Raw genomic sequence first — 22,344 nt, 5'->3', positions numbered from 1 at the left:
CCCCACGGCACTTCACAAGGGGACCGCTCGCCGCTCCCCGCTCCCCACTGCCCGCACCAGGCTAAATCCCACTGCACCGGCTGGAAGCCACGCCCCAGCTTTGCACCTTTCCTGACACTGCACCCGCACGCACGGAGGGGTGGGGGGGTGCGGTGAGGGCGGGACCGGGGGCTGGCGCCTGGGGACTGGAGGGTGGGGGCTGGCTGGGTGGATACAAGAACCCAGGAGCGGGCGGGGAGGGCGGGGCAGCGAGACCCCACACTCGGACTCCGCCACGGGCCTGGGCTCCCTGGGTCCCGGACCTCTTCCCTCCCTCGAGCCCTCATCCCCAGGGCCCCCGGCGTTTGGCGAGGCCCAGCTAGGGCAGCGGGCTCGGGCTGGTGATGTTCTCTGGGGGCGCTGGGGCCTCCGGGGTGGCTTTGCACCAGGTGGGGCGGACGGGAATGAAAGGCGGGGGGGTTGGGGGGGCTGGCTGCGCTCGCCCTGGGACTGGGGAGGAGTCGCTGAGAACCCGGCGGGGTGTGGGGGGGGGGGGCCCAGAAGGAAAGGCCGGCCGGATGCCCCACGCTCGCTTCCACCCTCTTCCCAGTGAGCGGCCCGACGTGGTGCGGTGCGGTGCGATGCGGTGCGGTGCGGTGCGGGATGGAAGCGGAGGCGGGCGTGGGGCCAAGCCGGGAGCAGCGTGCAAGAGTCCCGGGATCGGTGAAGGCCGGGGCTTGCGCCACAGCGCCTTGCCAGGGTCCTCTTGCGCCGCCTCCGCCACCCGCCCGGGGCCCGCGGCGGAGGGCGGCGGCAGCCAGGCAGGCAGGCAGGCAGGTAGGCAGGCAGGCGCGTGCATGGGTGAAGCGCGGCACCCGCTGGGCTTGGGACGCGTGGAGCAGGCTCTTGAGGCGCCCAGCGGCAGCCGCCGGCGTCTACGGCCATACCACCCTGAACGCGCCCGATCTCGTCTGATCTCGGAAGCTAAGCAGGGTCGGGCCTGGTTAGTACTTGGATGGGAGACCGCCTGGGAATACCGGGTGCTGTAGGCTTTTGCCTTTTGCCTTTTGCCTCTGGCCTCCTTGACCTCTCCTTTGGCGCCCGCCGCCCCTCCCCCCTCCCTCCGTGTGTCCCTCTCTCCCCGGGGAGCGCGTCTCCTGGGGCCAAACACACCCCGCCCACTGCTCCCTCAGCTCCTCCCGGGCCGGCAAAGCGGCCTGGCCTGGCCTGGCCTGGCCTAGCCTAGCCTGGCCCCGCCCCCCGAGCCCCGCCCCGCCCCCCGAGCCCGCACACCGCACACCCCACGGCACTTCACAAGGGGACCGCTCGCCGCTCCCCGCTCCCCACTGCCCGCACCAGGCTAAATCCCACTGCACCGGCTGGAAGCCACGCCCCAGCTTTGCACCTTTCCTGACACTGCACCCGCACGCACGGAGGGGTGGGGGGGTGCGGTGAGGGCGGGACCGGGGGCTGGCGCCTGGGGACTGGAGGGTGGGGGCTGGCTGGGTGGATACAAGAACCCAGGAGCGGGCGGGGAGGGCGGGGCAGCGAGACCCCACACTCGGACTCCGCCACGGGCCTGGGCTCCCTGGGTCCCGGACCTCTTCCCTCCCTCGAGCCCTCATCCCCAGGGCCCCCGGCGTTTGGCGAGGCCCAGCTAGGGCAGCGGGCTCGGGCTGGTGATGTTCTCTGGGGGCGCTGGGGCCTCCGGGGTGGCTTTGCACCAGGTGGGGCGGACGGGAATGAAAGGCGGGGGGGTTGGGGGGGCTGGCTGCGCTCGCCCTGGGACTGGGGAGGAGGCGCTGAGAACCCGGCGGGGTGTGGGGGGGGGGGGCCCAGAAGGAAAGGCCGGCCGGATGCCCCACGCTCGCTTCCACCCTCTTCCCAGTGAGCGGCCCGACGTGGTGCGGTGCGGTGCGATGCGGTGCGGTGCGGTGCGGGATGGAAGCGGAGGCGGGCGTGGGGCCAAGCCGGGAGCAGCGTGCAAGAGTCCCGGGATCGGTGAAGGCCGGGGCTTGCGCCACAGCGCCTTGCCAGGGTCCTCTTGCGCCGCCTCCGCCACCCGCCCGGGGCCCGCGGCGGAGGGCGGCGGCAGCCAGGCAGGCAGGCAGGCAGGTAGGCAGGCAGGCGCGTGCATGGGTGAAGCGCGGCACCCGCTGGGCTTGGGACGCGTGGAGCAGGCTCTTGAGGCGCCCAGCGGCAGCCGCCGGCGTCTACGGCCATACCACCCTGAACGCGCCCGATCTCGTCTGATCTCGGAAGCTAAGCAGGGTCGGGCCTGGTTAGTACTTGGATGGGAGACCGCCTGGGAATACCGGGTGCTGTAGGCTTTTGCCTTTTGCCTTTTGCCTCTGGCCTCCTTGACCTCTCCTTTGGCGCCCGCCGCCCCTCCCCCCTCCCTCCGTGTGTCCCTCTCTCCCCGGGGAGCGCGTCTCCTGGGGCCAAACACACCCCGCCCACTGCTCCCTCAGCTCCTCCCGGGCCGGCAAAGCGGCCTGGCCTGGCCTAGCCTAGCCTGGCCCCGCCCCCCGAGCCCCGCCCCGCCCCCCGAGCCCGCACACCGCACACCCCACGGCACTTCACAAGGGGACCGCTCGCCGCTCCCCACTGCCCGCACCAGGCTAAATCCCACTGCACCGGCTGGAAGCCACGCCCCAGCTTTGCACCTTTCCTGACACTGCACCCGCACGCACGGAGGGGTGGGGGGGTGCGGTGAGGGCGGGACCGGGGGCTGGCGCCTGGGGACTGGAGGGTGGGGGCTGGCTGGGTGGATACAAGAACCCAGGAGCGGGCGGGGAGGGCGGGGCAGCGAGACCCCACACTCGGACTCCGCCACGGGCCTGGGCTCCCTGGGTCCCGGACCTCTTCCCTCCCTCGAGCCCTCATCCCCAGGGCCCCCGGCGTTTGGCGAGGCCCAGCTAGGGCAGCGGGCTCGGGCTGGTGATGTTCTCTGGGGGCGCTGGGGCCTCCGGGGTGGCTTTGCACCAGGTGGGGCGGACGGGAATGAAAGGCGGGGGGGTTGGGGGGGCTGGCTGCGCTCGCCCTGGGACTGGGGAGGAGGCGCTGAGAACCCGGCGGGGTGTGGGGGGGGGGGGCCCAGAAGGAAAGGCCGGCCGGATGCCCCACGCTCGCTTCCACCCTCTTCCCAGTGAGCGGCCCGACGTGGTGCGGTGCGGTGCGATGCGGTGCGGTGCGGTGCGGGATGGAAGCGGAGGCGGGCGTGGGGCCAAGCCGGGAGCAGCGTGCAAGAGTCCCGGGATCGGTGAAGGCCGGGGCTTGCGCCACAGCGCCTTGCCAGGGTCCTCTTGCGCCGCCTCCGCCACCCGCCCGGGGCCCGCGGCGGAGGGCGGCGGCAGCCAGGCAGGCAGGCAGGCAGGTAGGCAGGCAGGCGCGTGCATGGGTGAAGCGCGGCACCCGCTGGGCTTGGGACGCGTGGAGCAGGCTCTTGAGGCGCCCAGCGGCAGCCGCCGGCGTCTACGGCCATACCACCCTGAACGCGCCCGATCTCGTCTGATCTCGGAAGCTAAGCAGGGTCGGGCCTGGTTAGTACTTGGATGGGAGACCGCCTGGGAATACCGGGTGCTGTAGGCTTTTGCCTTTTGCCTTTTGCCTCTGGCCTCCTTGACCTCTCCTTTGGCGCCCGCCGCCCCTCCCCCCTCCCTCCGTGTGTCCCTCTCTCCCCGGGGAGCGCGTCTCCTGGGGCCAAACACACCCCGCCCACTGCTCCCTCAGCTCCTCCCGGGCCGGCAAAGCGGCCTGGCCTGGCCTAGCCTAGCCTGGCCCCGCCCCCCGAGCCCCGCCCCGCCCCCCGAGCCCGCACACCGCACACCCCACGGCACTTCACAAGGGGACCGCTCGCCGCTCCCCGCTCCCCACTGCCCGCACCAGGCTAAATCCCACTGCACCGGCTGGAAGCCACGCCCCAGCTTTGCACCTTTCCTGACACTGCACCCGCACGCACGGAGGGGTGGGGGGGTGCGGTGAGGGCGGGACCGGGGGCTGGCGCCTGGGGACTGGAGGGTGGGGGCTGGCTGGGTGGATACAAGAACCCAGGAGCGGGCGGGGAGGGCGGGGCAGCGAGACCCCACACTCGGACTCCGCCACGGGCCTGGGCTCCCTGGGTCCCGGACCTCTTCCCTCCCTCGAGCCCTCATCCCCAGGGCCCCCGGCGTTTGGCGAGGCCCAGCTAGGGCAGCGGGCTCGGGCTGGTGATGTTCTCTGGGGGCGCTGGGGCCTCCGGGGTGGCTTTGCACCAGGTGGGGCGGACGGGAATGAAAGGCGGGGGGGTTGGGGGGGCTGGCTGCGCTCGCCCTGGGACTGGGGAGGAGGCGCTGAGAACCCGGCGGGGTGTGGGGGGGGGGGGGCCCAGAAGGAAAGGCCGGCCGGATGCCCCACGCTCGCTTCCACCCTCTTCCCAGTGAGCGGCCCGACGTGGTGCGGTGCGGTGCGATGCGGTGCGGTGCGGTGCGGGATGGAAGCGGAGGCGGGCGTGGGGCCAAGCCGGGAGCAGCGTGCAAGAGTCCCGGGATCGGTGAAGGCCGGGGCTTGCGCCACAGCGCCTTGCCAGGGTCCTCTTGCGCCGCCTCCGCCACCCGCCCGGGGCCCGCGGCGGAGGGCGGCGGCAGCCAGGCAGGCAGGCAGGCAGGCAGGTAGGCAGGCAGGCGCGTGCATGGGTGAAGCGCGGCACCCGCTGGGCTTGGGACGCGTGGAGCAGGCTCTTGAGGCGCCCAGCGGCAGCCGCCGGCGTCTACGGCCATACCACCCTGAACGCGCCCGATCTCGTCTGATCTCGGAAGCTAAGCAGGGTCGGGCCTGGTTAGTACTTGGATGGGAGACCGCCTGGGAATACCGGGTGCTGTAGGCTTTTGCCTTTTGCCTTTTGCCTCTGGCCTCCTTGACCTCTCCTTTGGCGCCCGCCGCCCCTCCCCCCTCCCTCCGTGTGTCCCTCTCTCCCCGGGGAGCGCGTCTCCTGGGGCCAAACACACCCCGCCCACTGCTCCCTCAGCTCCTCCCGGGCCGGCAAAGCGGCCTGGCCTGGCCTGGCCTGGCCTGGCCTAGCCTAGCCTGGCCCCGCCCCGCTTCGCCCCGCCCCGCCCCGCCCCGCCCCGCCCCCCGAGCCCGCACACCGCACACCCCACGGCACTTCACAAGGGGTCCGCTCGCCGCTCCCCGCTCCCCACTGCCCGCACCAGGCTAAATCCCACTGCACCGGCTGGAAGCCACGCCCCAGCTTTGCACCTTTCCTGACACTGCACCCGCACGCACGGAGGGGTGGGGGGGTGCGGTGAGGGCGGGACCGGGGGCTGGCGCCTGGGGACTGGAGGGTGGGGGCTGGCTGGGTGGATACAAGAACCCAGGAGCGGGCGGGGAGGGCGGGGCAGCGAGACCCCACACTCGGACTCCGCCACGGGCCTGGGCTCCCTGGGTCCCGGACCTCTTCCCTCCCTCGAGCCCTCATCCCCAGGGCCCCCGGCGTTTGGCGAGGCCCAGCTAGGGCAGCGGGCTCGGGCTGGTGATGTTCTCTGGGGGCGCTGGGGCCTCCGGGGTGGCTTTGCACCAGGTGGGGCGGACGGGAATGAAAGGCGGGGGGGTTGGGGGGGCTGGCTGCGCTCGCCCTGGGACTGGGGAGGAGGCGCTGAGAACCCGGCGGGGTGTGGGGGGGGGGGGCCCAGAAGGAAAGGCCGGCCGGATGCCCCACGCTCGCTTCCACCCTCTTCCCAGTGAGCGGCCCGACGTGGTGCGGTGCGGTGCGATGCGGTGCGGTGCGGTGCGGGATGGAAGCGGAGGCGGGCGTGGGGCCAAGCCGGGAGCAGCGTGCAAGAGTCCCGGGATCGGTGAAGGCCGGGGCTTGCGCCACAGCGCCTTGCCAGGGTCCTCTTGCGCCGCCTCCGCCACCCGCCCGGGGCCCGCGGCGGAGGGCGGCGGCAGCCAGGCAGGCAGGCAGGCAGGCGCGTGCATGGGTGAAGCGCGGCACCCGCTGGGCTTGGGACGCGTGGAGCAGGCTCTTGAGGCGCCCAGCGGCAGCCGCCGGCGTCTACGGCCATACCACCCTGAACGCGCCCGATCTCGTCTGATCTCGGAAGCTAAGCAGGGTCGGGCCTGGTTAGTACTTGGATGGGAGACCGCCTGGGAATACCGGGTGCTGTAGGCTTTTGCCTTTTGCCTTTTGCCTCTGGCCTCCTTGACCTCTCCTTTGGCGCCCGCCGCCCCTCCCCCCTCCCTCCGTGTGTCCCTCTCTCCCCGGGGAGCGCGTCTCCTGGGGCCAAACACACCCCGCCCACTGCTCCCTCAGCTCCTCCCGGGCCGGCAAAGCGGCCTGGCCTGGCCTGGCCTGGCCTGGCCTAGCCTAGCCTGGCCCCGCCCCGCTTCGCCCCGCCCCGCCCCGCCCCGCCCCGCCCCCCGAGCCCGCACACCGCACACCCCACGGCACTTCACAAGGGGTCCGCTCGCCGCTCCCCGCTCCCCACTGCCCGCACCAGGCTAAATCCCACTGCACCGGCTGGAAGCCACGCCCCAGCTTTGCACCTTTCCTGACACTGCACCCGCACGCACGGAGGGGTGGGGGGGTGCGGTGAGGGCGGGACCGGGGGCTGGCGCCTGGGGACTGGAGGGTGGGGGCTGGCTGGGTGGATACAAGAACCCAGGAGCGGGCGGGGAGGGCGGGGCAGCGAGACCCCACACTCGGACTCCGCCACGGGCCTGGGCTCCCTGGGTCCCGGACCTCTTCCCTCCCTCGAGCCCTCATCCCCAGGGCCCCCGGCGTTTGGCGAGGCCCAGCTAGGGCAGCGGGCTCGGGCTGGTGATGTTCTCTGGGGGCGCTGGGGCCTCCGGGGTGGCTTTGCACCAGGTGGGGCGGACGGGAATGAAAGGCGGGGGGGTTGGGGGGGCTGGCTGCGCTCGCCCTGGGACTGGGGAGGAGGCGCTGAGAACCCGGCGGGGTGTGGGGGGGGGGGGGCCCAGAAGGAAAGGCCGGCCGGATGCCCCACGCTCGCTTCCACCCTCTTCCCAGTGAGCGGCCCGACGTGGTGCGGTGCGGTGCGATGCGGTGCGGTGCGGTGCGGGATGGAAGCGGAGGCGGGCGTGGGGCCAAGCCGGGAGCAGCGTGCAAGAGTCCCGGGATCGGTGAAGGCCGGGGCTTGCGCCACAGCGCCTTGCCAGGGTCCTCTTGCGCCGCCTCCGCCACCCGCCCGGGGCCCGCGGCGGAGGGCGGCGGCAGCCAGGCAGGCAGGCAGGCAGGTAGGCAGGCAGGCGCGTGCATGGGTGAAGCGCGGCACCCGCTGGGCTTGGGACGCGTGGAGCAGGCTCTTGAGGCGCCCAGCGGCAGCCGCCGGCGTCTACGGCCATACCACCCTGAACGCGCCCGATCTCGTCTGATCTCGGAAGCTAAGCAGGGTCGGGCCTGGTTAGTACTTGGATGGGAGACCGCCTGGGAATACCGGGTGTTGTAGGCTTTTGCCTTTTGCCTTTTGCCTCTGGCCTCCTTGACCTCTCCTTTGGCGCCCGCCGCCCCTCCCCCCTCCCTCCGTGTGTCCCTCTCTCCCCGGGGAGCGCGTCTCCTGGGGCCAAACACACCCCGCCCACTGCTCCCTCAGCTCCTCCCGGGCCGGCAAAGCGGCCTGGCCTGGCCTAGCCTAGCCTGGCCCCGCCCCCCGAGCCCCGCCCCGCCCCCCGAGCCCGCACACCGCACACCCCACGGCACTTCACAAGGGGACCGCTCGCCGCTCCCCGCTCCCCACTGCCCGCACCAGGCTAAATCCCACTGCACCGGCTGGAAGCCACGCCCCAGCTTTGCACCTTTCCTGACACTGCACCCGCACGCACGGAGGGGTGGGGGGGTGCGGTGAGGGCGGGACCGGGGGCTGGCGCCTGGGGACTGGAGGGTGGGGGCTGGCTGGGTGGATACAAGAACCCAGGAGCGGGCGGGGAGGGCGGGGCAGCGAGACCCCACACTCGGACTCCGCCACGGGCCTGGGCTCCCTGGGTCCCGGACCTCTTCCCTCCCTCGAGCCCTCATCCCCAGGGCCCCCGGCGTTTGGCGAGGCCCAGCTAGGGCAGCGGGCTCGGGCTGGTGATGTTCTCTGGGGGCGCTGGGGCCTCCGGGGTGGCTTTGCACCAGGTGGGGCGGACGGGAATGAAAGGCGGGGGGGTTGGGGGGGCTGGCTGCGCTCGCCCTGGGACTGGGGAGGAGTCGCTGAGAACCCGGCGGGGTGTGGGGGGGGGGGGCCCAGAAGGAAAGGCCGGCCGGATGCCCCACGCTCGCTTCCACCCTCTTCCCAGTGAGCGGCCCGACGTGGTGCGGTGCGGTGCGATGCGGTGCGGTGCGGTGCGGGATGGAAGCGGAGGCGGGCGTGGGGCCAAGCCGGGAGCAGCGTGCAAGAGTCCCGGGATCGGTGAAGGCCGGGGCTTGCGCCACAGCGCCTTGCCAGGGTCCTCTTGCGCCGCCTCCGCCACCCGCCCGGGGCCCGCGGCGGAGGGCGGCGGCAGCCAGGCAGGCAGGCAGGCAGGTAGGCAGGCAGGCGCGTGCATGGGTGAAGCGCGGCACCCGCTGGGCTTGGGACGCGTGGAGCAGGCTCTTGAGGCGCCCAGCGGCAGCCGCCGGCGTCTACGGCCATACCACCCTGAACGCGCCCGATCTCGTCTGATCTCGGAAGCTAAGCAGGGTCGGGCCTGGTTAGTACTTGGATGGGAGACCGCCTGGGAATACCGGGTGCTGTAGGCTTTTGCCTTTTGCCTTTTGCCTCTGGCCTCCTTGACCTCTCCTTTGGCGCCCGCCGCCCCTCCCCCCTCCCTCCGTGTGTCCCTCTCTCCCCGGGGAGCGCGTCTCCTGGGGCCAAACACACCCCGCCCACTGCTCCCTCAGCTCCTCCCGGGCCGGCAAAGCGGCCTGGCCTGGCCTGGCCTGGCCTAGCCTAGCCTGGCCCCGCCCCCCGAGCCCCGCCCCGCCCCCCGAGCCCGCACACCGCACACCCCACGGCACTTCACAAGGGGACCGCTCGCCGCTCCCCGCTCCCCACTGCCCGCACCAGGCTAAATCCCACTGCACCGGCTGGAAGCCACGCCCCAGCTTTGCACCTTTCCTGACACTGCACCCGCACGCACGGAGGGGTGGGGGGGTGCGGTGAGGGCGGGACCGGGGGCTGGCGCCTGGGGACTGGAGGGTGGGGGCTGGCTGGGTGGATACAAGAACCCAGGAGCGGGCGGGGAGGGCGGGGCAGCGAGACCCCACACTCGGACTCCGCCACGGGCCTGGGCTCCCTGGGTCCCGGACCTCTTCCCTCCCTCGAGCCCTCATCCCCAGGGCCCCCGGCGTTTGGCGAGGCCCAGCTAGGGCAGCGGGCTCGGGCTGGTGATGTTCTCTGGGGGCGCTGGGGCCTCCGGGGTGGCTTTGCACCAGGTGGGGCGGACGGGAATGAAAGGCGGGGGGGTTGGGGGGGCTGGCTGCGCTCGCCCTGGGACTGGGGAGGAGGCGCTGAGAACCCGGCGGGGTGTGGGGGGGGGGGGCCCAGAAGGAAAGGCCGGCCGGATGCCCCACGCTCGCTTCCACCCTCTTCCCAGTGAGCGGCCCGACGTGGTGCGGTGCGGTGCGATGCGGTGCGGTGCGGTGCGGGATGGAAGCGGAGGCGGGCGTGGGGCCAAGCCGGGAGCAGCGTGCAAGAGTCCCGGGATCGGTGAAGGCCGGGGCTTGCGCCACAGCGCCTTGCCAGGGTCCTCTTGCGCCGCCTCCGCCACCCGCCCGGGGCCCGCGGCGGAGGGCGGCGGCAGCCAGGCAGGCAGGCAGGCAGGTAGGCAGGCAGGCGCGTGCATGGGTGAAGCGCGGCACCCGCTGGGCTTGGGACGCGTGGAGCAGGCTCTTGAGGCGCCCAGCGGCAGCCGCCGGCGTCTACGGCCATACCACCCTGAACGCGCCCGATCTCGTCTGATCTCGGAAGCTAAGCAGGGTCGGGCCTGGTTAGTACTTGGATGGGAGACCGCCTGGGAATACCGGGTGCTGTAGGCTTTTGCCTTTTGCCTTTTGCCTCTGGCCTCCTTGACCTCTCCTTTGGCGCCCGCCGCCCCTCCCCCCTCCCTCCGTGTGTCCCTCTCTCCCCGGGGAGCGCGTCTCCTGGGGCCAAACACACCCCGCCCACTGCTCCCTCAGCTCCTCCCGGGCCGGCAAAGCGGCCTGGCCTGGCCTAGCCTAGCCTGGCCCCGCCCCCCGAGCCCCGCCCCGCCCCCCGAGCCCGCACACCGCACACCCCACGGCACTTCACAAGGGGACCGCTCGCCGCTCCCCACTGCCCGCACCAGGCTAAATCCCACTGCACCGGCTGGAAGCCACGCCCCAGCTTTGCACCTTTCCTGACACTGCACCCGCACGCACGGAGGGGTGGGGGGGTGCGGTGAGGGCGGGACCGGGGGCTGGCGCCTGGGGACTGGAGGGTGGGGGCTGGCTGGGTGGATACAAGAACCCAGGAGCGGGCGGGGAGGGCGGGGCAGCGAGACCCCACACTCGGACTCCGCCACGGGCCTGGGCTCCCTGGGTCCCGGACCTCTTCCCTCCCTCGAGCCCTCATCCCCAGGGCCCCCGGCGTTTGGCGAGGCCCAGCTAGGGCAGCGGGCTCGGGCTGGTGATGTTCTCTGGGGGCGCTGGGGCCTCCGGGGTGGCTTTGCACCAGGTGGGGCGGACGGGAATGAAAGGCGGGGGGGTTGGGGGGGCTGGCTGCGCTCGCCCTGGGACTGGGGAGGAGGCGCTGAGAACCCGGCGGGGTGTGGGGGGGGGGGCCCAGAAGGAAAGGCCGGCCGGATGCCCCACGCTCGCTTCCACCCTCTTCCCAGTGAGCGGCCCGACGTGGTGCGGTGCGGTGCGATGCGGTGCGGTGCGGTGCGGGATGGAAGCGGAGGCGGGCGTGGGGCCAAGCCGGGAGCAGCGTGCAAGAGTCCCGGGATCGGTGAAGGCCGGGGCTTGCGCCACAGCGCCTTGCCAGGGTCCTCTTGCGCCGCCTCCGCCACCCGCCCGGGGCCCGCGACGGAGGGCGGCGGCAGCCAGGCAGGCAGGCAGGCAGGTAGGCAGGCAGGCGCGTGCATGGGTGAAGCGCGGCACCCGCTGGGCTTGGGACGCGTGGAGCAGGCTCTTGAGGCGCCCAGCGGCAGCCGCCGGCGTCTACGGCCATACCACCCTGAACGCGCCCGATCTCGTCTGATCTCGGAAGCTAAGCAGGGTCGGGCCTGGTTAGTACTTGGATGGGAGACCGCCTGGGAATACCGGGTGCTGTAGGCTTTTGCCTTTTGCCTTTTGCCTCTGGCCTCCTTGACCTCTCCTTTGGCGCCCGCCGCCCCTCCCCCCTCCCTCCGTGTGTCCCTCTCTCCCCGGGGAGCGCGTCTCCTGGGGCCAAACACACCCCGCCCACTGCTCCCTCAGCTCCTCCCGGGCCGGCAAAGCGGCCTGGCCTGGCCTAGCCTAGCCTGGCCCCGCCCCCCGAGCCCCGCCCCGCCCCCCGAGCCCGCACACCGCACACCCCACGGCACTTCACAAGGGGACCGCTTGCCGCTCCCCGCTCCCCACTGCCCGCACCAGGCTAAATCCCACTGCACCGGCTGGAAGCCACGCCCCAGCTTTGCACCTTTCCTGACACTGCACCCGCACGCACGGAGGGGTGGGGGGGTGCGGTGAGGGCGGGACCGGGGGCTGGCGCCTGGGGACTGGAGGGTGGGGGCTGGCTGGGTGGATACAAGAACCCAGGAGCGGGCGGGGAGGGCGGGGCAGCGAGACCCCACACTCGGACTCCGCCACGGGCCTGGGCTCCCTGGGTCCCGGACCTCTTCCCTCCCTCGAGCCCTCATCCCCAGGGCCCCCGGCGTTTGGCGAGGCCCAGCTAGGGCAGCGGGCTCGGGCTGGTGATGTTCTCTGGGGGCGCTGGGGCCTCCGGGGTGGCTTTGCACCAGGTGGGGCGGACGGGAATGAAAGGCGGGGGGGTTGGGGGGACTGGCTGCGCTCGCCCTGGGACTGGGGAGGAGGCGCTGAGAACCCGGCGGGGTGTGGGGGGGGGGGCCCAGAAGGAAAGGCCGGCCGGATGCCCCACGCTCGCTTCCACCCTCTTCCCAGTGAGCGGCCCGACGTGGTGCGGTGCGGTGCGATGCGGTGCGGTGCGGTGCGGGATGGAAGCGGAGGCGGGCGTGGGGCCAAGCCGGGAGCAGCGTGCAAGAGTCCCGGGATCGGTGAAGGCCGGGGCTTGCGCCACAGCGCCTTGCCAGGGTCCTCTTGCGCCGCCTCCGCCACCCGCCCGGGGCCCGCGGCGGAGGGCGGCGGCAGCCAGGCAGGCAGGCAGGCAGGCAGGTAGGCAGGCAGGCGCGTGCATGGGTGAAGCGCGGCACCCGCTGGGCTTGGGACGCGTGGAGCAGGCTCTTGAGGCGCCCAGCGGCAGCCGCCGGCGTCTACGGCCATACCACCCTGAACGCGCCCGATCTCGTCTGATCTCGGAAGCTAAGCAGGGTCGGGCCTGGTTAGTACTTGGATGGGAGACCGCCTGGGAATACCGGGTGCTGTAGGCTTTTGCCTTTTGCCTTTTGCCTCTGGCCTCCTTGACCTCTCCTTTGGCGCCCGCCGCCCCTCCCCCCTCCCTCCGTGTGTCCCTCTCTCCCCGGGGAGCGCGTCTCCTGGGGCCAAACACACCCCGCCCACTGCTCCCTCAGCTCCTCCCGGGCCGGCAAAGCGGCCTGGCCTGGCCTGGCCTGGCCTGGCCTAGCCTAGCCTGGCCCCGCCCCGCTTCGCCCCGCCCCGCCCCGCCCCGCCCCCCGAGCCCGCACACCGCACACCCCACGGCACTTCACAAGGGGTCCGCTCGCCGCTCCCCGCTCCCCACTGCCCGCACCAGGCTAAATCCCACTGCACCGGCTGGAAGCCACGCCCCAGCTTTGCACCTTTCCTGACACTGCACCCGCACGCACGGAGGGGTGGGGGGGTGCGGTGAGGGCGGGACCGGGGGCTGGCGCCTGGGGACTGGAGGGTGGGGGCTGGCTGGGTGGATACAAGAACCCAGGAGCGGGCGGGGAGGGCGGGGCAGCGAGACCCCACACTCGGACTCCGCCACGGGCCTGGGCTCCCTGGGTCCCGGACCTCTTCCCTCCCTCGAGCCCTCATCCCCAGGGCCCCCGGCGTTTGGCGAGGCCCAGCTAGGGCAGCGGGCTCGGGCTGGTGATGTTCTCTGGGGGCGCTGGGGCCTCCGGGGTGGCTTTGCACCAGGTGGGGCGGACGGGAATGAAAGGCGGGGGGGTTGGGGGGGCTGGCTGCGCTCGCCCTGGGACTGGGGAGGAGGCGCTGAGAACCCGGCGGGGTGTGGGGGGGGGGGGGGCCCAGAAGGAAAGGCCGGCCGGATGCCCCACGCTCGCTTCCACCCTCTTCCCAGTGAGCGGCCCGACGTGGTGCGGTGCGGTGCGATGCGGTGCGGTGCGGTGCGGGATGGAAGCGGAGGCGGGCGTGGGGCCAAGCCGGGAGCAGCGTGCAAGAGTCCCGGGATCGGTGAAGGCCGGGGCTTGCGCCACAGCGCCTTGCCAGGGTCCTCTTGCGCCGCCTCCGCCACCCGCCCGGGGCCCGCGGCGGAGGGCGGCGGCAGCCAGGCAGGCAGGCAGGCAGGCGCGTGCATGGGTGAAGCGCGGCACCCGCTGGGCTTGGGACGCGTGGAGCAGGCTCTTGAGGCGCCCAGCGGCAGCCGCCGGCGTCTACGGCCATACCACCCTGAACGCGCCCGATCTCGTCTGATCTCGGAAGCTAAGCAGGGTCGGGCCTGGTTAGTACTTGGATGGGAGACCGCCTGGGAATACCGGGTGCTGTAGGCTTTTGCCTTTTGCCTTTTGCCTCTGGCCTCCTTGACCTCTCCTTTGGCGCCCGCCGCCCCTCCCCCCTCCCTCCGTGTGTCCCTCTCTCCCCGGGGAGCGCGTCTCCTGGGGCCAAACACACCCCGCCCACTGCTCCCTCAGCTCCTCCCGGGCCGGCAAAGCGGCCTGGCCTGGCCTAGCCTAGCCTGGCCCCGCCCCCCGAGCCCCGCCCCGCCCCCCGAGCCCGCACACCGCACACCCCACGGCACTTCACAAGGGGACCGCTTGCCGCTCCCCGCTCCCCACTGCCCGCACCAGGCTAAATCCCACTGCACCGGCTGGAAGCCACGCCCCAGCTTTGCACCTTTCCTGACACTGCACCCGCACGCACGGAGGGGTGGGGGGGTGCGGTGAGGGCGGGACCGGGGGCTGGCGCCTGGGGACTGGAGGGTGGGGGCTGGCTGGGTGGATACAAGAACCCAGGAGCGGGCGGGGAGGGCGGGGCAGCGAGACCCCACACTCGGACTCCGCCACGGGCCTGGGCTCCCTGGGTCCCGGACCTCTTCCCTCCCTCGAGCCCTCATCCCCAGGGCCCCCGGCGTTTGGCGAGGCCCAGCTAGGGCAGCGGGCTCGGGCTGGTGATGTTCTCTGGGGGCGCTGGGGCCTCCGGGGTGGCTTTGCACCAGGTGGGGCGGACGGGAATGAAAGGCGGGGGGGTTGGGGGGGCTGGCTGCGCTCGCCCTGGGACTGGGGAGGAGGCGCTGAGAACCCGGCGGGGTGTGGGGGGGGGGGCCCAGAAGGAAAGGCCGGCCGGATGCCCCACGCTCGCTTCCACCCTCTTCCCAGTGAGCGGCCCGACGTGGTGCGGTGCGGTGCGATGCGGTGCGGTGCGGTGCGGGATGGAAGCGGAGGCGGGCGTGGGGCCAAGCCGGGAGCAGCGTGCAAGAGTCCCGGGATCGGTGAAGGCCGGGGCTTGCGCCACAGCGCCTTGCCAGGGTCCTCTTGCGCCGCCTCCGCCACCCGCCCGGGGCCCGCGGCGGAGGGCGGCGGCAGCCAGGCAGGCAGGCAGGCAGGTAGGCAGGCAGGCGCGTGCATGGGTGAAGCGCGGCACCCGCTGGGCTTGGGACGCGTGGAGCAGGCTCTTGAGGCGCCCAGCGGCAGCCGCCGGCGTCTACGGCCATACCACCCTGAACGCGCCCGATCTCGTCTGATCTCGGAAGCTAAGCAGGGTCGGGCCTGGTTAGTACTTGGATGGGAGACCGCCTGGGAATACCGGGTGCTGTAGGCTTTTGCCTTTTGCCTTTTGCCTCTGGCCTCCTTGACCTCTCCTTTGGCGCCCGCCGCCCCTCCCCCCTCCCTCCGTGTGTCCCTCTCTCCCCGGGGAGCGCGTCTCCTGGGGCCAAACACACCCCGCCCACTGCTCCCTCAGCTCCTCCCGGGCCGGCAAAGCGGCCTGGCCTGGCCTAGCCTAGCCTGGCCCCGCCCCCCGAGCCCCGCCCCGCCCCCCGAGCCCGCACACCGCACACCCCACGGCACTTCACAAGGGGACCGCTCGCCGCTCCCCGCTCCCCACTGCCCGCACCAGGCTAAATCCCACTGCACCGGCTGGAAGCCACGCCCCAGCTTTGCACCTTTCCTGACACTGCACCCGCACGCACGGAGGGGTGGGGGGGTGCGGTGAGGGCGGGACCGGGGGCTGGCGCCTGGGGACTGGAGGGTGGGGGCTGGCTGGGTGGATACAAGAACCCAGGAGCGGGCGGGGAGGGCGGGGCAGCGAGACCCCACACTCGGACTCCGCCACGGGCCTGGGCTCCCTGGGTCCCGGACCTCTTCCCTCCCTCGAGCCCTCATCCCCAGGGCCCCCGGCGTTTGGCGAGGCCCAGCTAGGGCAGCGGGCTCGGGCTGGTGATGTTCTCTGGGGGCGCTGGGGCCTCCGGGGTGGCTTTGCACCAGGTGGGGCGGACGGGAATGAAAGGCGGGGGGGTTGGGGGGGCTGGCTGCGCTCGCCCTGGGACTGGGGAGGAGGCGCTGAGAACCCGGCGGGGTGTGGGGGGGGGGGGCCCAGAAGGAAAGGCCGGCCGGATGCCCCACGCTCGCTTCCACCCTCTTCCCAGTGAGCGGCCCGACGTGGTGCGGTGCGGTGCGATGCGGTGCGGTGCGGTGCGGGATGGAAGCGGAGGCGGGCGTGGGGCCAAGCCGGGAGCAGCGTGCAAGAGTCCCGGGATCGGTGAAGGCCGGGGCTTGCGCCACAGCGCCTTGCCAGGGTCCTCTTGCGCCGCCTCCGCCACCCGCCCGGGGCCCGCGGCGGAGGGCGGCGGCAGCCAGGCAGGCAGGCAGGCAGGTAGGCAGGCAGGCGCGTGCATGGGTGAAGCGCGGCACCCGCTGGGCTTGGGACGCGTGGAGCAGGCTCTTGAGGCGCCCAGCGGCAGCCGCCGGCGTCTACGGCCATACCACCCTGAACGCGCCCGATCTCGTCTGATCTCGGAAGCTAAGCAGGGTCGGGCCTGGTTAGTACTTGGATGGGAGACCGCCTGGGAATACCGGGTGCTGTAGGCTTTTGCCTTTTGCCTTTTGCCTCTGGCCTCCTTGACCTCTCCTTTGGCGCCCGCCGCCCCTCCCCCCTCCCTCCGTGTGTCCCTCTCTCCCCGGGGAGCGCGTCTCCTGGGGCCAAACACACCCCGCCCACTGCTCCCTCAGCTCCTCCCGGGCCGGCAAAGCGGCCTGGCCTGGCCTGGCCTAGCCTGGCCCCGCCCCCCGAGCCCCGCCCCGCCCCCCGAGCCCGCACACCGCACACCCCACGGCACTTCACAAGGGGACCGCTCGCCGCTCCCCGCTCCCCACTGCCCGCACCAGGCTAAATCCCACTGCACCGGCTGGAAGCCACGCCCCAGCTTTGCACCTTTCCTGACACTGCACCCGCACGCACGGAGGGGTGGGGGGGTGCGGTGAGGGCGGGACCGGGGGCTGGCGCCTGGGGACTGGAGGGTGGGGGCTGGCTGGGTGGATACAAGAACCCAGGAGCGGGCGGGGAGGGCGGGGCAGCGAGACCCCACACTCGGACTCCGCCACGGGCCTGGGCTCCCTGGGTCCCGGACCTCTTCCCTCCCTCGAGCCCTCATCCCCAGGGCCCCCGGCGTTTGGCGAGGCCCAGCTAGGGCAGCGGGCTCGGGCTGGTGATGTTCTCTGGGGGCGCTGGGGCCTCCGGGGTGGCTTTGCACCAGGTGGGGCGGACGGGAATGAAAGGCGGGGGGGTTGGGGGGGCTGGCTGCGCTCGCCCTGGGACTGGGGAGGAGGCGCTGAGAACCCGGCGGGGTGTGGGGGGGGGGGGGCCCAGAAGGAAAGGCCGGCCGGATGCCCCACGCTCGCTTCCACCCTCTTCCCAGTGAGCGGCCCGACGTGGTGCGGTGCGGTGCGATGCGGTGCGGTGCGGTGCGGGATGGAAGCGGAGGCGGGCGTGGGGCCAAGCCGGGAGCAGCGTGCAAGAGTCCCGGGATCGGTGAAGGCCGGGGCTTGCGCCACAGCGCCTTGCCAGGGTCCTCTTGCGCCGCCTCCGCCACCCGCCCGGGGCCCGCGGCGGAGGGCGGCGGCAGCCAGGCAGGCAGGCAGGCAGGTAGGCAGGCAGGCGCGTGCATGGGTGAAGCGCGGCACCCGCTGGGCTTGGGACGCGTGGAGCAGGCTCTTGAGGCGCCCAGCGGCAGCCGCCGGCGTCTACGGCCATACCACCCTGAACGCGCCCGATCTCGTCTGATCTCGGAAGCTAAGCAGGGTCGGGCCTGGTTAGTACTTGGATGGGAGACCGCCTGGGAATACCGGGTGCTGTAGGCTTTTGCCTTTTGCCTTTTGCCTCTGGCCTCCTTGACCTCTCCTTTGGCGCCCGCCGCCCCTCCCCCCTCCCTCCGTGTGTCCCTCTCTCCCCGGGGAGCGCGTCTCCTGGGGCCAAACACACCCCGCCCACTGCTCCCTCAGCTCCTCCCGGGCCGGCAAAGCGGCCTGGCCTGGCCTGGCCTGGCCTAGCCTAGCCTGGCCCCGCCCCCCGAGCCCCGCCCCGCCCCCCGAGCCCGCACACCGCACACCCCACGGCACTTCACAAGGGGACCGCTCGCCGCTCCCCGCTCCCCACTGCCCGCACCAGGCTAAATCCCACTGCACCGGCTGGAAGCCACGCCCCAGCTTTGCACCTTTCCTGACACTGCACCCGCACGCACGGAGGGGTGGGGGGGTGCGGTGAGGGCGGGACCGGGGGCTGGCGCCTGGGGACTGGAGGGTGGGGGCTGGCTGGGTGGATACAAGAACCCAGGAGCGGGCGGGGAGGGCGGGGCAGCGAGACCCCACACTCGGACTCCGCCACGGGCCTGGGCTCCCTGGGTCCCGGACCTCTTCCCTCCCTCGAGCCCTCATCCCCAGGGCCCCCGGCGTTTGGCGAGGCCCAGCTAGGGCAGCGGGCTCGGGCTGGTGATGTTCTCTGGGGGCGCTGGGGCCTCCGGGGTGGCTTTGCACCAGGTGGGGCGGACGGGAATGAAAGGCGGGGGGGTTGGGGGGGCTGGCTGCGCTCGCCCTGGGACTGGGGAGGAGGCGCTGAGAACCCGGCGGGGTGTGGGGGGGGGGGCCCAGAAGGAAAGGCCGGCCGGATGCCCCACGCTCGCTTCCACCCTCTTCCCAGTGAGCGGCCCGACGTGGTGCGGTGCGGTGCGATGCGGTGCGGTGCGGTGCGGGATGGAAGCGGAGGCGGGCGTGGGGCCAAGCCGGGAGCAGCGTGCAAGAGTCCCGGGATCGGTGAAGGCCGGGGCTTGCGCCACAGCGCCTTGCCAGGGTCCTCTTGCGCCGCCTCCGCCACCCGCCCGGGGCCCGCGGCGGAGGGCGGCGGCAGCCAGGCAGGCAGGCAGGCAGGTAGGCAGGCAGGCGCGTGCATGGGTGAAGCGCGGCACCCGCTGGGCTTGGGACGCGTGGAGCAGGCTCTTGAGGCGCCCAGCGGCAGCCGCCGGCGTCTACGGCCATACCACCCTGAACGCGCCCGATCTCGTCTGATCTCGGAAGCTAAGCAGGGTCGGGCCTGGTTAGTACTTGGATGGGAGACCGCCTGGGAATACCGGGTGCTTTAGGCTTTTGCCTTTTGCCTTTTGCCTCTGGCCTCCTTGACCTCTCCTTTGGCGCCCGCCGCCCCTCCCCCCTCCCTCCGTGTGTCCCTCTCTCCCCGGGGAGCGCGTCTCCTGGGGCCAAACACACCCCGCCCACTGCTCCCTCAGCTCCTCCCGGGCCGGCAAAGCGGCCTGGCCTGGCCTAGCCTAGCCTGGCCCCGCCCCCCGAGCCCCGCCCCGCCCCCCGAGCCCGCACACCGCACACCCCACGGCACTTCACAAGGGGACCGCTCGCCGCTCCCCGCTCCCCACTGCCCGCACCAGGCTAAATCCCACTGCACCGGCTGGAAGCCACGCCCCAGCTTTGCACCTTTCCTGACACTGCACCCGCACGCACGGAGGGGTGGGGGGGTGCGGTGAGGGCGGGACCGGGGGCTGGCGCCTGGGGACTGGAGGGTGGGGGCTGGCTGGGTGGATACAAGAACCCAGGAGCGGGCGGGGAGGGCGGGGCAGCGAGACCCCACACTCGGACTCCGCCACGGGCCTGGGCTCCCTGGGTCCCGGACCTCTTCCCTCCCTCGAGCCCTCATCCCCAGGGCCCCCGGCGTTTGGCGAGGCCCAGCTAGGGCAGCGGGCTCGGGCTGGTGATGTTCTCTGGGGGCGCTGGGGCCTCCGGGGTGGCTTTGCACCAGGTGGGGCGGACGGGAATGAAAGGCGGGGGGGTTGGGGGGGCTGGCTGCGCTCGCCCTGGGACTGGGGAGGAGGCGCTGAGAACCCGGCGGGGTGTGGGGGGGGGGGCCCAGAAGGAAAGGCCGGCCGGATGCCCCACGCTCGCTTCCACCCTCTTCCCAGTGAGCGGCCCGACGTGGTGCGGTGCGGTGCGATGCGGTGCGGTGCGGTGCGGGATGGAAGCGGAGGCGGGCGTGGGGCCAAGCCGGGAGCAGCGTGCAAGAGTCCCGGGATCGGTGAAGGCCGGGGCTTGCGCCACAGCGCCTTGCCAGGGTCCTCTTGCGCCGCCTCCGCCACCCGCCCGGGGCCCGCGGCGGAGGGCGGCGGCAGCCAGGCAGGCAGGCAGGCAGGTAGGCAGGCAGGCGCGTGCATGGGTGAAGCGCGGCACCCGCTGGGCTTGGGACGCGTGGAGCAGGCTCTTGAGGCGCCCAGCGGCAGCCGCCGGCGTCTACGGCCATACCACCCTGAACGCGCCCGATCTCGTCTGATCTCGGAAGCTAAGCAGGGTCGGGCCTGGTTAGTACTTGGATGGGAGACCGCCTGGGAATACCGGGTGCTGTAGGCTTTTGCCTTTTGCCTTTTGCCTCTGGCCTCCTTGACCTCTCCTTTGGCGCCCGCCGCCCCTCCCCCCTCCCTCCGTGTGTCCCTCTCTCCCCGGGGAGCGCGTCTCCTGGGGCCAAACACACCCCGCCCACTGCTCCCTCAGCTCCTCCCGGGCCGGCAAAGCGGCCTGGCCTGGCCTGGCCTGGCCTAGCCTAGCCTGGCCCCGCCCCCCGAGCCCCGCCCCGCCCCCCGAGCCCGCACACCGCACACCCCACGGCACTTCACAAGGGGACCGCTCGCCGCTCCCCGCTCCCCACTGCCCGCACCAGGCTAAATCCCACTGCACCGGCTGGAAGCCACGCCCCAGCTTTGCACCTTTCCTGACACTGCACCCGCACGCACGGAGGGGTGGGGGGGTGCGGTGAGGGCGGGACCGGGGGCTGGCGCCTGGGGACTGGAGGGTGGGGGCTGGCTGGGTGGATACAAGAACCCAGGAGCGGGCGGGGAGGGCGGGGCAGCGAGACCCCACACTCGGACTCCGCCACGGGCCTGGGCTCCCTGGGTCCCGGACCTCTTCCCTCCCTCGAGCCCTCATCCCCAGGGCCCCCGGCGTTTGGCGAGGCCCAGCTAGGGCAGCGGGCTCGGGCTGGTGATGTTCTCTGGGGGCGCTGGGGCCTCCGGGGTGGCTTTGCACCAGGTGGGGCGGACGGGAATGAAAGGCGGGGGGGTTGGGGGGGCTGGCTGCGCTCGCCCTGGGACTGGGGAGGAGGCGCTGAGAACCCGGCGGGGTGTGGGGGGGGGGGGCCCAGAAGGAAAGGCCGGCCGGATGCCCCACGCTCGCTTCCACCCTCTTCCCAGTGAGCGGCCCGACGTGGTGCGGTGCGGTGCGATGCGGTGCGGTGCGGTGCGGGATGGAAGCGGAGGCGGGCGTGGGGCCAAGCCGGGAGCAGCGTGCAAGAGTCCCGGGATCGGTGAAGGCCGGGGCTTGCGCCACAGCGCCTTGCCAGGGTCCTCTTGCGCCGCCTCCGCCACCCGCCCGGGGCCCGCGGCGGAGGGCGGCGGCAGCCAGGCAGGCAGGCAGGCAGGTAGGCAGGCAGGCGCGTGCATGGGTGAAGCGCGGCACCCGCTGGGCTTGGGACGCGTGGAGCAGGCTCTTGAGGCGCCCAGCGGCAGCCGCCGGCGTCTACGGCCATACCACCCTGAACGCGCCCGATCTCGTCTGATCTCGGAAGCTAAGCAGGGTCGGGCCTGGTTAGTACTTGGATGGGAGACCGCCTGGGAATACCGGGTGCTTTAGGCTTTTGCCTTTTGCCTTTTGCCTCTGGCCTCCTTGACCTCTCCTTTGGCGCCCGCCGCCCCTCCCCCCTCCCTCCGTGTGTCCCTCTCTCCCCGGGGAGCGCGTCTCCTGGGGCCAAACACACCCCGCCCACTGCTCCCTCAGCTCCTCCCGGGCCGGCAAAGCGGCCTGGCCTGGCCTAGCCTAGCCTGGCCCCGCCCCCCGAGCCCCGCCCCGCCCCCCGAGCCCGCACACCGCACACCCCACGGCACTTCACAAGGGGACCGCTCGCCGCTCCCCGCTCCCCACTGCCCGCACCAGGCTAAATCCCACTGCACCGGCTGGAAGCCACGCCCCAGCTTTGCACCTTTCCTGACACTGCACCCGCACGCACGGAGGGGTGGGGGGGTGCGGTGAGGGCGGGACCGGGGGCTGGCGCCTGGGGACTGGAGGGTGGGGGCTGGCTGGGTGGATACAAGAACCCAGGAGCGGGCGGGGAGGGCGGGGCAGCGAGACCCCACACTCGGACTCCGCCACGGGCCTGGGCTCCCTGGGTCCCGGACCTCTTCCCTCCCTCGAGCCCTCATCCCCAGGGCCCCCGGCGTTTGGCGAGGCCCAGCTAGGGCAGCGGGCTCGGGCTGGTGATGTTCTCTGGGGGCGCTGGGGCCTCCGGGGTGGCTTTGCACCAGGTGGGGCGGACGGGAATGAAAGGCGGGGGGGTTGGGGGGGCTGGCTGCGCTCGCCCTGGGACTGGGGAGGAGGCGCTGAGAACCCGGCGGGGTGTGGGGGGGGGGGGGCCCAGAAGGAAAGGCCGGCCGGATGCCCCACGCTCGCTTCCACCCTCTTCCCAGTGAGCGGCCCGACGTGGTGCGGTGCGGTGCGATGCGGTGCGGTGCGGTGCGGGATGGAAGCGGAGGCGGGCGTGGGGCCAAGCCGGGAGCAGCGTGCAAG

At 73.0% G+C, this 22,344-nt stretch overlaps 17 non-coding genes across 17 annotated transcripts; all 17 read left to right on the top strand.

The window, feature by feature from the left end:
* Window positions 1-912: 912 nt before the first annotated feature.
* LOC125160039 (5S ribosomal RNA) lies at window positions 913-1,031 on the top strand. Its single transcript, XR_007150098.1, has one exon. It is a non-coding gene; the product is annotated as a 5S ribosomal RNA (ribosomal RNA).
* Window positions 1,032-2,190: 1,159 nt separating this feature from the next.
* Window positions 2,191-2,309, top strand: LOC125160038 (5S ribosomal RNA). Its single transcript, XR_007150097.1, has one exon. It is a non-coding gene; the product is annotated as a 5S ribosomal RNA (ribosomal RNA).
* Window positions 2,310-3,451: 1,142 nt separating this feature from the next.
* Window positions 3,452-3,570, top strand: LOC125160037 (5S ribosomal RNA). The gene has a single exon (XR_007150096.1). It is a non-coding gene; the product is annotated as a 5S ribosomal RNA (ribosomal RNA).
* Window positions 3,571-4,724: 1,154 nt separating this feature from the next.
* Window positions 4,725-4,843, top strand: LOC125160036 (5S ribosomal RNA). Its single transcript, XR_007150095.1, has one exon. It is a non-coding gene; the product is annotated as a 5S ribosomal RNA (ribosomal RNA).
* Window positions 4,844-6,011: 1,168 nt separating this feature from the next.
* Window positions 6,012-6,130, top strand: LOC125160035 (5S ribosomal RNA). The gene has a single exon (XR_007150094.1). It is a non-coding gene; the product is annotated as a 5S ribosomal RNA (ribosomal RNA).
* Window positions 6,131-7,311: 1,181 nt separating this feature from the next.
* On the top strand, window positions 7,312-7,430 carry LOC125159972 (5S ribosomal RNA). Its single transcript, XR_007150033.1, has one exon. It is a non-coding gene; the product is annotated as a 5S ribosomal RNA (ribosomal RNA).
* A 1,149-nt stretch (window positions 7,431-8,579) lies between these two features.
* Window positions 8,580-8,698, top strand: LOC125160034 (5S ribosomal RNA). The gene has a single exon (XR_007150093.1). It is a non-coding gene; the product is annotated as a 5S ribosomal RNA (ribosomal RNA).
* Window positions 8,699-9,857: 1,159 nt separating this feature from the next.
* LOC125160032 (5S ribosomal RNA) lies at window positions 9,858-9,976 on the top strand. The gene has a single exon (XR_007150091.1). It is a non-coding gene; the product is annotated as a 5S ribosomal RNA (ribosomal RNA).
* A 1,141-nt stretch (window positions 9,977-11,117) lies between these two features.
* LOC125160031 (5S ribosomal RNA) lies at window positions 11,118-11,236 on the top strand. The gene has a single exon (XR_007150090.1). It is a non-coding gene; the product is annotated as a 5S ribosomal RNA (ribosomal RNA).
* Window positions 11,237-12,388: 1,152 nt separating this feature from the next.
* Window positions 12,389-12,507, top strand: LOC125160030 (5S ribosomal RNA). Its single transcript, XR_007150089.1, has one exon. It is a non-coding gene; the product is annotated as a 5S ribosomal RNA (ribosomal RNA).
* Window positions 12,508-13,672: 1,165 nt separating this feature from the next.
* On the top strand, window positions 13,673-13,791 carry LOC125160029 (5S ribosomal RNA). Its single transcript, XR_007150088.1, has one exon. It is a non-coding gene; the product is annotated as a 5S ribosomal RNA (ribosomal RNA).
* A 1,148-nt stretch (window positions 13,792-14,939) lies between these two features.
* On the top strand, window positions 14,940-15,058 carry LOC125160028 (5S ribosomal RNA). The gene has a single exon (XR_007150087.1). It is a non-coding gene; the product is annotated as a 5S ribosomal RNA (ribosomal RNA).
* A 1,149-nt stretch (window positions 15,059-16,207) lies between these two features.
* On the top strand, window positions 16,208-16,326 carry LOC125160027 (5S ribosomal RNA). The gene has a single exon (XR_007150086.1). It is a non-coding gene; the product is annotated as a 5S ribosomal RNA (ribosomal RNA).
* A 1,150-nt stretch (window positions 16,327-17,476) lies between these two features.
* On the top strand, window positions 17,477-17,595 carry LOC125160026 (5S ribosomal RNA). Its single transcript, XR_007150085.1, has one exon. It is a non-coding gene; the product is annotated as a 5S ribosomal RNA (ribosomal RNA).
* A 1,158-nt stretch (window positions 17,596-18,753) lies between these two features.
* LOC125160003 (5S ribosomal RNA) lies at window positions 18,754-18,872 on the top strand. Its single transcript, XR_007150062.1, has one exon. It is a non-coding gene; the product is annotated as a 5S ribosomal RNA (ribosomal RNA).
* Window positions 18,873-20,020: 1,148 nt separating this feature from the next.
* On the top strand, window positions 20,021-20,139 carry LOC125160025 (5S ribosomal RNA). Its single transcript, XR_007150084.1, has one exon. It is a non-coding gene; the product is annotated as a 5S ribosomal RNA (ribosomal RNA).
* Window positions 20,140-21,298: 1,159 nt separating this feature from the next.
* LOC125160002 (5S ribosomal RNA) lies at window positions 21,299-21,417 on the top strand. Its single transcript, XR_007150061.1, has one exon. It is a non-coding gene; the product is annotated as a 5S ribosomal RNA (ribosomal RNA).
* Window positions 21,418-22,344: the final 927 nt, after the last annotated feature.

Source organism: Prionailurus viverrinus, unplaced genomic scaffold, assembly GCF_022837055.1.
Source record: "Prionailurus viverrinus isolate Anna unplaced genomic scaffold, UM_Priviv_1.0 scaffold_90, whole genome shotgun sequence".
Taxonomy (NCBI): domain Eukaryota; kingdom Metazoa; phylum Chordata; class Mammalia; order Carnivora; family Felidae; genus Prionailurus; species Prionailurus viverrinus.
Note: the sequence above shows the minus strand (reverse complement) of the source record. Positions and strands in the feature narration are given on the sequence as shown.